This window comes from Perissodus microlepis, chromosome 13 (genome assembly GCF_051167445.1).
Source record: "Perissodus microlepis isolate ML-2025 ecotype Zambia chromosome 13, ASM5116744v1, whole genome shotgun sequence".
In the NCBI taxonomy this organism is placed as follows: Eukaryota; Metazoa; Chordata; class Actinopteri; order Cichliformes; family Cichlidae; genus Perissodus; species Perissodus microlepis.
Genome location: NC_140473.1, coordinates 3,920,131 through 3,935,928, shown reverse-complemented (window position 1 = coordinate 3,935,928; position 15,798 = coordinate 3,920,131). Strand labels below are relative to the sequence as shown.

At 39.1% G+C, this 15,798-nt stretch overlaps 1 protein-coding gene across 5 annotated transcripts in view; it reads right to left on the bottom strand.

The window, feature by feature from the left end:
• Positions 1-1,673: 1,673 nt before the first annotated feature.
• Positions 1,674-15,798, bottom strand: part of LOC146374509 (uncharacterized) — a 462,267-nt gene continuing 448,142 nt past the window's right edge. For 2 of the 5 annotated variants that reach the window (XM_084948992.1, XM_084948989.1), the window contains 2 exons: positions 10,200-10,243; positions 1,674-7,447 (listed from right to left, as the gene is read on the bottom strand). The gene's annotated coding sequence lies outside the window, so the exon portion shown is untranslated. The remainder of the gene's footprint in view (positions 7,448-10,199; positions 10,244-15,798) is intronic. The other 3 variants (XM_084949001.1, XM_084948998.1, XM_084949000.1) reach the window with 2 other exon arrangements.

The window sequence follows — 15,798 nt, the reverse complement described above, 5'->3', positions numbered from 1 at the left end:
GGAGGGGCGGGGCCATCTGCTGCGACCGGTTGGGATGAAAGAAGGAAGACAAGATAAAAGACATGCTGTGGAAGAGAGACAGAGATTAATAACAAGTATCATTCAGTGCAGAGAGGTCGAACTGTAGTGGCCTCACGAATCTTCTAATGCTATGTCTTCTAATGATACTGCCCAAGGGAAGCATGTATAATGTAAACAGAATTGGTCCTGGCACTGAACCCTGTGGAACACCATAATTGACCATAGTGTGTGAAGAGGACTCTCCATTTACATGACCAAATTGGAGTCTGTTAGATAGATATGATACAAACCACAGCAGCACAGTACCTGTAATACCTACAGTGAGCTCTAATCGTTCTAATAGGATATTGTGATCAACAGTATCGAACGAATCAGGGCTTGATTGCAGAGCAGGAGCCTAAGAAAGTGCTACCACATCCAAAGAAAGCAGCAGGCATGCAAATTACCCACTCCTAATTTGGGCAGAGAGGGATGAAAAATAGCAATACATCACAGTAGCTCAGGTGGTGCTACATGTCACCTACTAATCCAAAGGTTGGTGGTACAGTCCTTGTCTTCTCCAGTCTACATGCCAAACATTCTTGGGCAAGATACTAAAGTTGCTTTCTAGCACTTACATAAAAAGCGTATCGAAAAATGTGCTTATATGAATGGGTGAATGAGGCAAGTTGTATAAAGCACGTTGACGGCTCAGAGCAGAAAGGCTCTCTTATTTACCATTTAATATCAAACTACAGTTCAATTCAATTCAATTCAATTTTATTTATATAGCGCCAAATCACAACAAAAGTCGCCTCAAGGCGCTTCATAGATACAGAGAAAAACCCAACAATCATATGACCCCCTATGAGCAAACACTTTGGCGACAGTGGGAAGGAAAAACTCCCTTTTAACAGGAAGAAACCTCCGGCAGAACCAGGCTCAGGGAGGGGCGGCCATCTGCTGCGACCGGTTGGGGTGAGAGAAGGAAGACAGGATAAAAGACATGCTGTGGAAGAGAGACAGAGGTTAATAACAGATATGATTCAATGCAGAGAGGTCTATTAATACATAGTGAGTGAGAAAGGTGACTGGAAAGGAAAAACTCAATGCATCTTGGGAATCCCCCGGCAGCCTACGTCTATTGCAGCATAACTAAGGGAGGATTCAGGGTCACCTGGTCCAGCCCTAACTATATGCTTTAGCAAAAAGGAAAGTTTTAAGCCTAATCTTAAAAGTAGAGATAGTTTCTGTCTCCCGAATCCAAACTGGAAGCTGGTTCCACAGAAGAGGGGCCTGAAAACTGAAGGCTCTGCCTCCCATTCTACTTTTAAATACTCTAGGAACAACAAGTAGGCCTGCAGAGCGAGAGCGAAGTGCTCTAATAGGGTGATATGGTACTACAAGGTCATTAAGATAAGATGGGGCCTGATTATTTAAGACCTTGTATGTGAGGAGCAGGATTTTGAATTCAATTCTGGATTTAACAGGAAGCCAATGAAGGGAAGCCAAAACAGGAGAAATATGCTCTCTCCTTCTAGTCCCTGTCAGTACTCTTGCTGCAGCATTTTGGATTAGCTGAAGGCTTTTCAGTGAGTTTTTTGGACATCCTAATAATAATGAATTACAGTAGTCCAGCCTGGAAGTAATAAATGCATGAACTAGTTTTTCAGCGTCACTCTGAGACAGGATATTTCTAATTTTAGAGATGTTGCGCAAATGGAAGAAAGCAGTCTTACATATTTGTTTAATATGTGCGTTGAAGGACATGTCCTGGTCAAAAATGACTCCAAGGTTCCTCACAGTGTTACTGGAGGCCAAGGTAATGCCATCCAGAGTATGAATCTGGTTAGATACCATATTTCTAAGATTTTCAGGGCCGAGTACAATAACCTCAGTTTTATCTGAATTAAGAAGCAGAAAGTTAGCGGCCATCCAGGTCTTTATGTCTTTAAGACATTCCTGCAGTTTAACTAATTGGTGTGTGTTATCTGGCTTCATGGACAGATAGAGCTGGGTGTCATCTGCATAGCAGTGAAAATGTATGCTATGTCTTCTAATGATGCTGCCTAAGGGAAGCATGTATAATGTAAACAGAATTGGTCCTAGCACTGAACCCTGTGGAACTCCATAATTAACCTCAGTGTGTGAAGAGGACTCTCCATTTACATGCACAAATTGGAGTCTATTAGATAGATATGATACAAACCACTGCAGTGCAGTACCTGTAATACCTACAGCATGTTCTAATCGCTCTAATAGGATATTATGGTCGACAGTATCGAACGCTGCACTGAGGTCTAGCAGGACAAGCACAGAGATGAGTCCACTGTCAGAGGCCATAAGAAGATCATTTGTAACCTTCACTAAAGCTGTTTCTGTGCTGTGATGAGCTCTGAAACCTGACTGAAACTCTTCAAATAAACCATTCCTCTGCAGATGATCTGTTAGCTGTTTGACAACTACTCTTTCAAGGATTTTTGATATGAAAGGAAGGTTGGAGATTGGCCTATAATTAGCTAAGACTGCTGGGTCTAGAGATGGCTTTTTGAGTAAAGGTTTAACCACAGCCAGCTTGAAGGCCTGTGGTATATAGCCGACCATTAGAGATAGGTTGATCATATTTAAGATCGAAGAATTAATCAATGGCAGGACTTCTTTGAGCAGTTTTGTAGGAATGGGGTCTAAAAGACACGTTGATGGTTTGGAGGAAGTAATTATTGAAGTTAACTGAGAAAGATCAATTGGAGAAAAAGAGTCTAACTTAACATCAATGGTACTAAGAGTAGCTGTAGATAATATTACATCTGTGGGATGATTACTGGTAATCTTTTCTCTAATGATAAAAATTTTATTTGTGAAGAAGTTCATGAAGTCATTACTAGTTAACGTTAAAGGGATGGTTGGCTCAACAGAGCTCTGACTCTTTGTCAGCCTGGCTACAGTGCTGAAGAGAAACCTGGGGTTGTTCTTATTTTCTTCAATCAGTGATGAATAGTAAGATGTTCTGGCTTTGCGGAGGGCTTTCTTATAAAGCAGCAAACTATTTCTCCAGGCTAAATGATGATCCTCTAAATTTGTGACACGCCATTTCCTCTCCAGATTATGAGTCATCTGCTTTAGGGTACGTGTTTGAGAATTATACCACGGAGTCAGGTACTTCTGATTAGAGACCTTAGTTTTCACTGGAGCTACAGTATCCAGAGTCGTACGTAGTGAGGAGGTGAAATTATTAACAAGATAATCAACCTCTGTTGGGGTAGCGTTCAGATAGCTGCTCTGCTCTGTGTTGGTACAGGGCATTGAAGATGATAACAGTGGGTGGATTATATTCTTAAACTTAGTTACAGCGCTTTCAGAAAGACATCTACTTTGATAAAATCTACTCTCCACCGCTGTGTAATCAATTATTGTAAATGTAAATGTTATCAGGAAATGATCAGACAGGAGAGGGTTTTCAGGAAACACTGTTAAATGTTCAGTTTCTATGCCATATGTTAAAACAAGATCTAGAGTGTGATTAAAGTGGTGGGTGGGTTCTTTTACATTTTGAGAGAAGCCAATTGAGTCTAATAACAGACTAAATGCCATGTTGAGGCTGTCATTTTTAGCATCTACATGGATGTTAAAATCACCCACAATAATTATTTTATTTGAGCTCAGAACTAAATTAGATATAAAGTCTGAGAAATCAGACAGAAACTCTGTGTAAGGCCCAGGTGGACGATAGATGGTAACAAGTAAGACTGGTTTCTGAGTTTCACAGCTGGGGTGGACAATGTTAAGCATCAGGCTTTCAAATGAATTAAAAGTCTGTCTTGGTCTTTCATTAATTAATAGGCTGGTGTGAAAAATTGCTGCCACACCGCCCCCTCGGCCTGTGCTTCGAGGTTTCTGGTAGTTAGAATGACTCGGGGGTGTTGATTCATTTAAACTAACATAATCATCCTGCTGCAACCAGGTTTCTGTAAGGCAGAGTAAATCAATTTGTTGATCAATTATTAAGTCATGTACTAACAGAGACTTGGAGGAGAGAGACCTAATATTTAATAATCCACATTTCACTGTTTTACTCTTTGGTTCGGATGTGGATACTGTACTGTTCTTTCTTTTTGATTGTTTATGTTTAAGTTGTTTGTTGCTGGTTTTTAGTTTGTTTTTTGTCTTTTTGGAAGCTGACACAGTCTCTATGGAGATGGGTTTTTGGGGGGGTAGCAGGAGGAGAGAAGCTGCAGAGAGGCGTGTAAGACTGCGACTCTGCTTCCTGGTCCCAACTCTGGATAGTCATATTTTGGGGGGTTTAATAAATTTGAACAGTTGAACCACAGATGTCACAAGGAGCCAAGGAGAAAAATGGTCTGTATTTGTACAGCGCTTTACTTAGTCCCTAAGGACCCCAAAGCGCTTTACACTACATTCAGTCATCCACACACCGGTGATGGCAAGCTACATTGTAGCTTGCAACCTCATCTCTGTCAGTGGGGCGCACTGACAGAGATGAGGTTGCCGGACACTGGCGCCACCAGGTGCTCTGACCACCACCAGTAGGCAATGGGTGAAGTGTTTTGCCCAAGGACACAATGACCGAGACTGTCGGAGCCGGGGCTCGAACCGGCAACCTTCCAAATACAAGACGAACTGCCAACTCTTGAACCACGATCGCAGAGGAGTGGAGTGTTGCTCAGTGGTCCAAAGTCTTATTTTCAGATGAAAGACAAATTTAAATTTCATTTAGAATTCAAGGTTCTAGAGTCTGAAGCAAGAAGGAAAAGACACAGAATGTAAAGTATTGAAAGTATACTGTGAATTTTCCAGTTTGTCCACTGTGTCCAAAATCAACACAACAATGTAACTGGAGATTGCATCAAGACCGCATCAAGATTCCTGCTGAGTGACACCTGCCAAAATTACTGCCAAATGGTTTCCTGATCATGTGCTTGACTGGTCAACCAACTCGGCTGACCTAAACCCTACAGATAACCCAATGGGGTACTGTCAAGAGGAAGATGAGAAACTTTTTGTAAAATGGTAGTATTTGAACAAACAAAACTCCTGTGTCATCGCCTGAACCTGAAGTCTCATTGTGAAGCCTCAAGTTTCATCTTTTGCCATGTTGGGATTCTGACCAGACATGAGTCATGAGGTAGGCCCACTCTAAAATATACCCTAATTAGTCATCTTTATTAACTCTAATGTGGACTGTAATATTGAGTGTAAATGAATATCATGTTGTCTTTAAGAAGAGTTGAAGTTGTTAAAGACAACATGAACCAGAACAGTGTTTTCTAAGGTCACAGAACAAGAGAGGGAAATGGTTGCTTTCCCAGGAGTTTTTTTTTTAAATTTATTTTGCAACCATAGCAGTAGAATCCTGTCGGACTTTAAAAGGCAGTAAATTTGAAATCTAGTAGACCAAACAGCACTGTCTGCAACTGAAATCAAACAAATAATTTCCTCATTAGGTTGATGTGAAAAAGAGAACCTAAATAGAAGTACAGTACATTTCTTTGATTTTCTTTTTCAAAACATGCTATAAAGAAACTGTATTGACAACCAAGAGTTTAGCCCAGAGGTGATGCTGAAGCTGAGAGGTTCAGGGAGGTTTTTTTTTTTTGTTTTTTTTTTTAACGCATTAATGATACATCCATCACAATGACCTGAGGACTTACTGTGCACCTCATTGCACCTCATTAAGTAAACTCAACCATGTTTTCTGTGGATGATGTGTGCTACAGTGGTGCCATGACAAGGACAGGGCATTTTTATGGGTAGCTTCAATGTGAGAGGTAAAAATACAATAAATAAAAAAGTCATGTGAGCCAACACACTGCATAGATGCTGGCAGGTAAATTGACTGCTGCATTTAATGATTCAATTTCAAATGATCATAGTAGCACATGAAAATGTTTGCCAGAACACATTTTGGGCATATAGTAGCTGTGGTGATATGGACATCTTTAACAGATTTGGATTTTTGTAATATTCTGTTTTTGTGGTTGCGCATGTTAACATCCTATCCAGACTTATGAAACTGGGACAACCTGTTATGTGTGTGAACCATTGTGTGCATACATCTTATCCAGATTCATGAACGTGATCAATTACAGCCAGGTTGTACAAAAAACAACAGTACAGCTTTTATTTACTATCTATGATACCCGCTAGTCAGCTGAAAAATAGCTAAAAGCTTAAAATATTTAATGTAAAATCACATTTTGTGTGTATAAGTGGCTGACTTTCTCCACAACAGTCAACTGATATAACTATTATACTCACAGTGATGTCAGGTCATCTGCCATGGCTGAATTAATTCAGCTGGAACATATATATGTATACAGCAATGTGAAATATGTCCAATGCAAGCTTTCCTTGTGTTGGCAGCATGTCACTGGTGTCAGGGATGTTGGCTTTGATCCAGGGGCACAGCAGGTATCTCAGGTCCACAGACGGCCTCCCGCAAGAGGACCAATAAATCACCAGCTCTGACCTTTGCTGGCATCAGAAACCTCAGTGCCTCCAAATGCTAGAGATGAGAGCAAGATTGAGACTTGGAGAAGTGATGATGAACAGCAGATGGCTACGCTCACTACAAACACACACTACTGCATGCCACTCACCTCTTTATCTAGCTATATGTCTCCCTCTCTGCATTTGGCCCTGTTAGGTTTACTAAACTGTTTTTCAAATGGATGCATTCAAAAGCTTTCCACCTATTTGGCATGCCCACGTGAAACATTATAAGAGGAAAACTGTCAGGCAAAAATGAATCCAAGTCTTGATTTGAAAGGTAATAGCTTCCGGTGTCTGAAACTGAAAAGTTTGTTAAGCAATTGGCTAAACTGTAATCTAACCCTACCCCTAAGAGGTTCATCCATGACCTGGTGGACACTAACAAGTTAAAGAATCGGGTAAATGTTATGCCATAATGCCATTTGATCTGTTTTGATTACCAGTTGAGCTACTATTTAATGTAGGCCAAAATATTTCTCATAATGTAGGTGTACAATTAGGAAGCTGGGAATTCATTTGACTCATTGAAGTTGGAAGTGCAGAGTGGCAACACCAAACCCGATGCTACAAACCAAATTGGTGGTTAAGAATGTAAAGAGTAGTAAAACTATCACATTTTATAGTTATTTAAAGCAGTGACCATGGTTGTGCCACTTTAACACCCTGGTGAAGAAAGCACATCATTGCTTATACCATTTCAGACAATTAAAGACTTTAAACTCAGGGTGCTCATGAACTTCTACACTTGCACCATAGTGTGGGAGTATCACCACCTGGATGGGGACCTGCAGCCGATGAGACCAAAGTCCAACCTTCCCAATCAGCAGGACATTTACAAACAATGCCGATCTAGAGCCAGGAGGGTTCCAGGGGATTCCAGCACCCCAACAACAGTCTGTTCTCTGTCTGCCATCAGGGAGATATCGCCGTCTGCTGGCTGCCAAGACAGAAAGAATGAGCTGGAGCTTTTACCCTCAGGCCATCAGAAACTGTGACTTAAGACCCCCCCACCCCCCACCCACTACTGAACTACTTAATTACTCACTCCTGGACTATGGTTGTACCACTAGTAACTGTAGTAATGTTGTCTGTTATTACTTAAAAAAAGGAATGTTGATTACAATTCTTTTCTAACTGTGTCTTCTTTTTAGTTGTGTATAGATCTGAAAATTGTTTTTAGAAAAGTAATCTGTGTTTTCACTCATCCCAGCCTGAATGCTCAGTGCACACTCCTACCGCCAAAAATGTTCTCTCCAATGACTGCCACGAAACATATATTTTGCCCTTTTTTTTGCCACGCTTTGGATCCCATCCTCTGATGTACGACATGTATTTGTTTCTTTCAGCGTAGCTCTCTAACTGGCCCCACTGCCCTCCCTGGCTCTCCCTCTCCACCGGTGGCAGAAGATTTCCATATGCGAGCTGTCATGGCCTGGCGGATGCATACTGTCAGGCGGGCGTGTCGTGCCCAGCATGGAGCTTGGCTGGGCAAGATGGAAGGTGAGCCAGCCAACCACGCCACACGGCTGGTGGCCACATTAACCCGTACGTGTCAGAGTGTGCAACACTGACGAGAGGTTGTTGCTCTGGTGTTGCTACATACGTTTGCTGTCTAACACGTCCTTCTTTTCTCCAGCACACACACATAGATTAGAACCCCTGTGGTGCAGAGAGTGTATACATTTATCCTGCCAGTAAAAGAAGGGGGTGAGGGGGGGCAACATGAGGTCTGGGGAATCAGTAAAGGGTAGAGAACAGAGAGAAGACTGGGAAGAACACAGAGGCTCTTTAAATAAACTCTGTATGGGTTGCATGTAAAATGCTTTCCACATCGTTTCCAAAGTAAGGGCATCACAGTGAAGCCTGGAGTGTCTTTCTTTTATGTGTTTTGTTATTGTGCACTGAAAATGTGGTTTTAATAGATTTTCTCACTTGATATTTTGTGTAAGAAACAAAAAGAAGCAGAGAAAAGAAGTGGCAGCCAAAGTAGAAAAATAATAAAGCAAGATTTTGCTGAGCTCAGTTTCTTGCCCTGCAGTTTCCCCCTTACCTGCTTTGATGTTCAGACCAATGGTAAATGATTAATCGGGTAGCTATAAATATAATGACACTGATCAGACAATGATAAAACAGGAAGTCGAGCACTACTAGGAAGAAATTAAGAGCAGATTAAATGTTGGAATGGATAAGAAAGATTAGAAAGTAAAAGCTTTTTTCTCTTTTTGTGGGTTGTTCAGTGATTCCATCAGGGATGTTTTTGGAAGCAGGTTTCATTTTGCGTCAGCCCCCTAACATCTACCAGGATCCTAGGTTGCCCCAACAAGGTTTAGGACTGAGTTTAGGATTTTGGTTTTAAGTTTACCCCTTTTTATTATTAAATTTATTCTTGTTTGGAATACCCAATGGAAAAGCCTTCAATAGAAACAAAACATCTTGCACACTCAAAAAAAAACTGTTGTTGGATGAACACAATTTAATCATGGCACCTTTTTCCACGTGATTTAACCAAGTACAATAACCCATTTTTGACCATGTCAAACCAACACATTTGGCATTTGGTGGCTTAATGTAATCAGATTACGTTGGATCAACGTAGTATACTTACATTGACTTGAAGTGATTTATTGAAGTATGTAAAGTGAAATTTGTTTTAATTCATTCTACACAAGTTAAAAACTTAGGAAAACACAATGAAATCTTGTTGTTTGAACAACTACTTTGTTAATCAAGGCAATTACTGCTAGTCTTGCTTAATGAACCAATTTGGAGGTTGATGATTTCATAGAGACAAACAACCATTTGCACTTACATTCATGGATAATTTAGAATCACCAATTAATCTAACTCTAATTACACACTGCAAACCAGCCAGATTGTGGATTTGAACCCAGGCCCTTCTTGCTGTAAGGCAACAGCACTAACCATCACACCACCAAGCTGTCAACCTAGGTTTAACAAAAGTAGGAAAGCTATGATTACAAGGCTTGATGCAGAATTTTCTGTACGTTTTTGTCCTTGACAGGTTAAACCACAATAAATAGCGATAGCATACATGTGGTGTGGGTGTAGTTGTCTGCCTCAAACAAAACCCAATCCAACCCTAAATGGATCACTGGTGACCTGGAGGGTGTTAAGAGTCAAACCCATTTGGTACAACCTGAAATCTTGTTTAAGTATATTTATTTTTAAAGTTTATCATTTTTTGATCTCCTGTCCGCATTAGTAACATGTGTTTTGTGTGTCATACATTTGATTCACAGGTTCAAGTCTAAGACATGATGGCCTATAAATAAAAGCCTATTTCATGCTAGTAATTACCCCTAGCAGAGTGACGTGAAAGTTTTTGCCCAGATGACAGCTTGTATTTACAGGAAATTCAATATGACATGAACTCTGCATCACTCTTGGCAAAACTGTCAAGCCACTGTTTATTAGGTGTAACTATTCCAAATCAATGCATATATGTAGGCTGATAATACATGGTGAAACCTGCCATTAGCTTATTTAGAACCAAGTGGCAGTTTCATTATATAAAATCAAGATTTCCTCACATTCCAGGTGCTATTTCTATAATTTAAAGTTATGAATAAGTAATATGGTTCTATTAAATATATGCATTTGTTTTCACACTGCATTATTCACCAAACAAGTAAAAGAAAAAAAATATTGTGTTAACTATAAGTACTGACCTTTCCATCACACCCTCCACCAGGCAGATCTGTCAAGATGGCATCTGAAAATAAAACAAGACAGAGAAAGCGAGAAATCAGAGAATGATGTTAATGCCACATGGAGGATTTGGAGCGGTGACTCATGACTAACTTCCCAACGACGATATCAACCAGCTGTCACCATGGTGCTGACCTTTACTGTGGCCCAGGGTGACCAGCGCTTTAGCGTCAATGTAAACCTGACCCCTGACATTTCCACGGCTCAGTGCCATCGTGAGGGAGTGAAGGGGGGCAGCAATCAGGAGAAATGGATGTGGTTTGTGCATGTGTGTTTCAGCAAGATGGATGAAGAGCATACAAAGTTCATTACCATCACACCTGCAAAGAAACACTCAGCTCCACTGGTGTCTGAATTGTTAAGGTCATTCATATTTTTGATGTCCTTGTGATTTTGAGATACCACAGAGTCTGAAACTGACAAGCAGGGGAAGAGGATGAAAAATAATTTCTTCAAGTGTGTCTCCTCTCTGTAGAGGTCTGCCTGGAGCTGGGTTAATGAGGACATAATTGTTTGGGTTTTTTTTTTGTTATTTTGAAACTCTTCTCCTATTAAAGAAGCTTCTAGGTTCTAAGGCATAAATATCATTATATCTACAGATAAGTACACATGTTTAAACGTACAGACACAGAAACATGCAGACATTCATTTGAACATACACACATCCATACTTGTAAATAGTTGTAAAGTATGGCCCAAAATAAAGGGGAAAGATTAATGGAAAACTAACCTATAAAAGTGTGTTTTCAGTAGCTGTTTAAAACAAATCACAGAATCAGCCAACCAGCCTTGAGGAAGGCTGTTCCAAAGTTGGAGCACCATAACCTCAAGAGCACAGTCACCTCTGGTTTTAAAATGAGAGTGTGGCACATGTAGAGTTTTACGTGTTAATAACAGGATTTTAAAGTGGATTCTGAATTTCACTTAAAGCCAGTGAAACAACACAAGAATCGGTGTGATATATGAAGGCAACTAGTTTTTGTTAGCAGTCTTGCTGCTTGTTTTTTTGCACCAACTGGACGACTGAGCAATGCAATGCACCTCAAAAGTACAGCTGTGTATCATCTGCATAGCAATGGCAGAAAATCCCATCAAACCTTTAAGTAGATGGCCCGGGAATAACATTTCGAAAGAAAACAGAAAACAGGTCCAAGGATTGGTCCCTGGGGAAAAAAACACATATGATTGGTACAGAGGACGACATACAGTGGCTTGCAAAAGTATTCGGCCCCCTTGAACTTTTCCACATTTTGTCACCCACTTTTCAGTTATTTATTTGTAAAAAATGTTTGGAATCATGTATGATTTTTGTTCCACTTCTCACGTGTGCACCACTTTGTGTTGGTCTTTCACGTGGAATTCCAATAAGATTGATTCATGTTTGTGGCTGTAATGTGACAAAATGTGGAAAAGTTCAAGGGGGCCAAATACTTTTGCAAGCCACTGTACATTGGTTAATATGAATTCTGAGTATGAAAGCTATTTGAGAGCAGTACCATTGACACCAACCCAGTTTTGAAATCTGTTGGTAGGAGTATGCTTAACATGGCTTAACATGTATCATTACCAGCTACCAAGACAGGTCTCACAACTCTTTCTTCTTGGGGAAAAGCAAAAGGTGCACCAAGAAAACTGATCATAATAGAGTTTTATTAAATTAACATGAAAAAAGCTTCATCGGTTTCCAACAACCACAAGTTGAAATCTAATAACTCTGATCCAAATAATGTTTGACAGCTGTATACGGACCCAGGAAGATAAACTTACAAGCGGACAAAGAGCTAAGACTTTGTCACCAGGACTAAACTCATGCAAGTCCACATAAATATTCTGTAAACAACAACAAACACAGAGAAATTGACTAACAGTGAAGCACTGGCTTTATTAAGCCTAGCTGCAGTTGCGGAAATATGGAACAGTGTAGACTCACCAGTGCATTGCTTGCATTTTCTCTCAACTTTGCTGCCTTGGGCATCGCCAACACAGTTAAGCAGAGTAGAGCAAAAATAAAAGTGCATAAGCAGGAGAACTACTCTTCCATCCGTGCAAAACATAGCATACCATGACATTAGCTTTCCACCCGTTTGCACTCAGTATCTAAGTTAAACCCTGCATCTTCACATTGAAACACACCAACTGATCATGGTGCTATGTCAAATGCCAACTAGCCATTGTTTCTCTAAAGCTGCTAGAACTCTAGAACACAGATGGAGCGCTGACTAATACCAAGGGGCCTATGAAATGTTATCTTGGTACAGTATGCTCCACCTGAAACCCCCTACAACAGGATAAAATCAGCAGTAAAGGTGAGATGATCTCTTGTTTCTCTTCCTAGTTTTCAAGTAGAAAATAGAAGTAAGGAAGTAGCCATCTATGGAGCAGATAATAAAGAATGTGTGTGTGTGTGTGTGTGCGTCCACATGTGGAAAAAAAAATGTATATACCGCCTTAATGTTATTCAAGTTCTATATCTTCTTTTTTCGTGTATTTAAATTTTTACCCCCAATGCTTTAAGGCATTGTATTGATTTGCTCTTTAAAAAAAAGGGTTTCCTTATTATTTCCAGCTCAGTTTATATATATATATATATATATATATATATATATATATATATATATATATATATATATTTCATTTAAAACCAATTAATAGCTTTATTATTGCTGATGATGACTCAGATGATAATGACAGACAGTATTTTATCCAAATAGAAGCAAAATTTCCATGATGTTGACACTAATTGTTATGAAGATTATAATGATGGCATTTGATTGGATGATTAAAATTATACAAGAGTGGTGGTATTGATTGTGATGAGTGTAAAAATGTTAGGGATGATGATGATGAGACTTGGAATGATTTTGATTACAATGATAATCATGATCTGATGATCGTGATAATCATTCTAATGAAATGATGATGACGCAGGATTTGTTTTATTTTGGAAATGAGAATTAGGAATCTATAAGCCTGAGATCTCTAAGTCATCACAGGTGACAAAACTAACCTTAGACTGAATATTGGGAAAAACCAAATGGGCTTTTTAGAAAAAAGGAAAGTTATTTTTATATAAGCCAGAACCGTTGCTTTCTTTGGTTCATTATTAATAAAACTTGAAAAAGAAATAATAAACAAAATTACTAAATATACACATTCTGTTTGTCAACAGTTAGACTTGGGGTTTTAACCAATTATGATTTCCTGGGAAAACACGATGGGGAAAACCGAGCGGACATGCCAGCAAGAGAAAAGTGAGGGAGCTAAGTCAGAAAGGATAGAAGGAGAAAGAACATGAGGTGTAAAAGCAGCCAGAAAAAGAAAATGTAAGTGATATTAGTCCCAGGGATGGAGATAAAAGCTGTATTGCAAGAACCTAATGGTGGTCTTCACAAGAAGTACATGAATCACAGTCCTCGCCTACAGTGAGAGAGAGACAGAAAGAGAAGGAGAGAGAGAGAGAAATACATATGCAGTTTAGTTAAGTGGAAAGACCTTTGAAGTTGTAGTTAGTGAGCTGGCAGCTTCGTTGTCCTTTGTCTGCCTAACACCTCTGACAAAAGTGACCAAAGAAAAGGAGCTAAAGTGAAAGAAAAATACTAATTAACAAATATTAAAAAAACAAACAGAAAAGAGATAGACAATGTAAGCACACACTTCAAGTATTTACCACTTTGATTTCATTCAGATGAATGTGTTTGGTGGGTTTTTGGTCACTGTTCTTCAAAGTATCCAGAATAACAGCAAAATGTGGTATCTGCTGAGACACGGCCTCATGGCAGTGAAACAAACACAAAAGCAAGATAATAAGAGAAAATAACACCCCACCCAAAAAAAAAATGTTCAGCAAAACAGTGAAGGATGGTCAACAGTCAAGGTGGTGACATGCTAGCTAGTTAGCAAACACTAGACGATTTTCTCAGGCATGAAGGTTAGTGTTGTGATGTAGGTTACTGTGTTGTCATGATCAGAGATGGGCTGTAACAAGTATGGTGAGGAATTACTATTGCAAAAAAGTAATTAGATTACTGTTACTTTCCCACTGTGCTACTAAACTGTGATTCTGTTTGTGAGAGTGTCACATGACAATGACGTACGAGTCTGCGATGTCCATGGCAGCAACAAACAATGGATAATATGCGGGAGAGAGTACGACCATGTAGCGTTTAAAATTTGAAAGTACTTACATTACTTTGAGTTTGATTCCATAAAAAATGACAAAAACATTAGTGTCCGCTGTACACTCTGCGTGGGAATAAAACTTTCTATAGCAAAAAATTAAACTTCAAATCTGAGCAAGCACCGAGCACGCTGCCACGGGAATGTGAAATTCACAGAGAAATCCCCAGATCCCCGCCACTGACATGACCGCTGCAGCACCGGGCAAACCGGCACCGGCCCCTCTCCTGCAAAACAGGTGACAATAGAGTTAAGAGCGACAGGACTCAGTGCTGCTGAATCTTTGATTTTATTTATTTTTTGCTGTGTTTTACTTGCATCTATTTGAAAGAGTGAGTGTTAACACAAAAAATATTTTATTTTATATGCTGGAATATGCAGAAAATAGCTTTAAATGTTAAACAAACTTCTTCCAGTCAAAGACTGTTGCATATAATTTAATTTTTGCTTGATGCAATGTGCATGAAAGTTTTAAAAAGAGGCTTTTTCATGTGATTCAGTTTTATATGATAAATTATGCAGAAAAAGTAGAATTGGGCTGAAAGGTCTATTGCTTTATTACGTATTCAGGTTGTGTAAGCATGTTTAGAGAGTAACTAAAGTAATAAAGTAACTAATTACTTTTTGAAAATAAGTAATCAGTAAAGTAACGGGATCATTTTCTTGGAGAAGTAATCAGTAATTAGTAACTAATTACTTTTAATTTGACCAATGCCGGTCTTGATGCTGGTTTCTGTAAGCTTGTTAAAGTGGTTTCTTTTCTATTAAAGAGAACAACTTATCTTTGTGTAAATGTATAAACAAACTTCAATACTATTTTATGACCTACAGCAAAACAAGTCATAGTTAACATTCTCACCAGTTGCTGGCTTGTTAAGCACACTTTGCATCAGCAATCAGCTCATGATTATGACAAACTTCTTAATGACTTTAATGAAATAATACTGGAAGCTCATATGCTCTTTTAAATGGAATGGATATCATGTCACTGCTATATTGTGTGTAGGATAATTAAACTGATATTTAGTGCTTAGTATTTAAATTGACAGTGGATATAATTACATTTGCCCTTTGAGGTGTACAATAATGTGAAGCAATTGCGTTATTTAAAAAAAATCCAGAATATAATAGTAACATCAATATTTGGTTGCTGATGTTACAAGGGAAAATGTCACAAACTAAAATACTGTGACAAGTAGTGAAAAGTAGATAAGGACTGTGGGTATTTAACTACATTTTAGCTTGGCCTATGGGCATTTTGAGGGCTAACATAATAGCCAATGCTCTTCCAGCTTGTTTATTTGCCATAAGTTGTGGTTCCTTTAATCTTGGTTAGTGCTACACATTTAAACATGTAGGAGCATACACGACAGCACTTGCTCT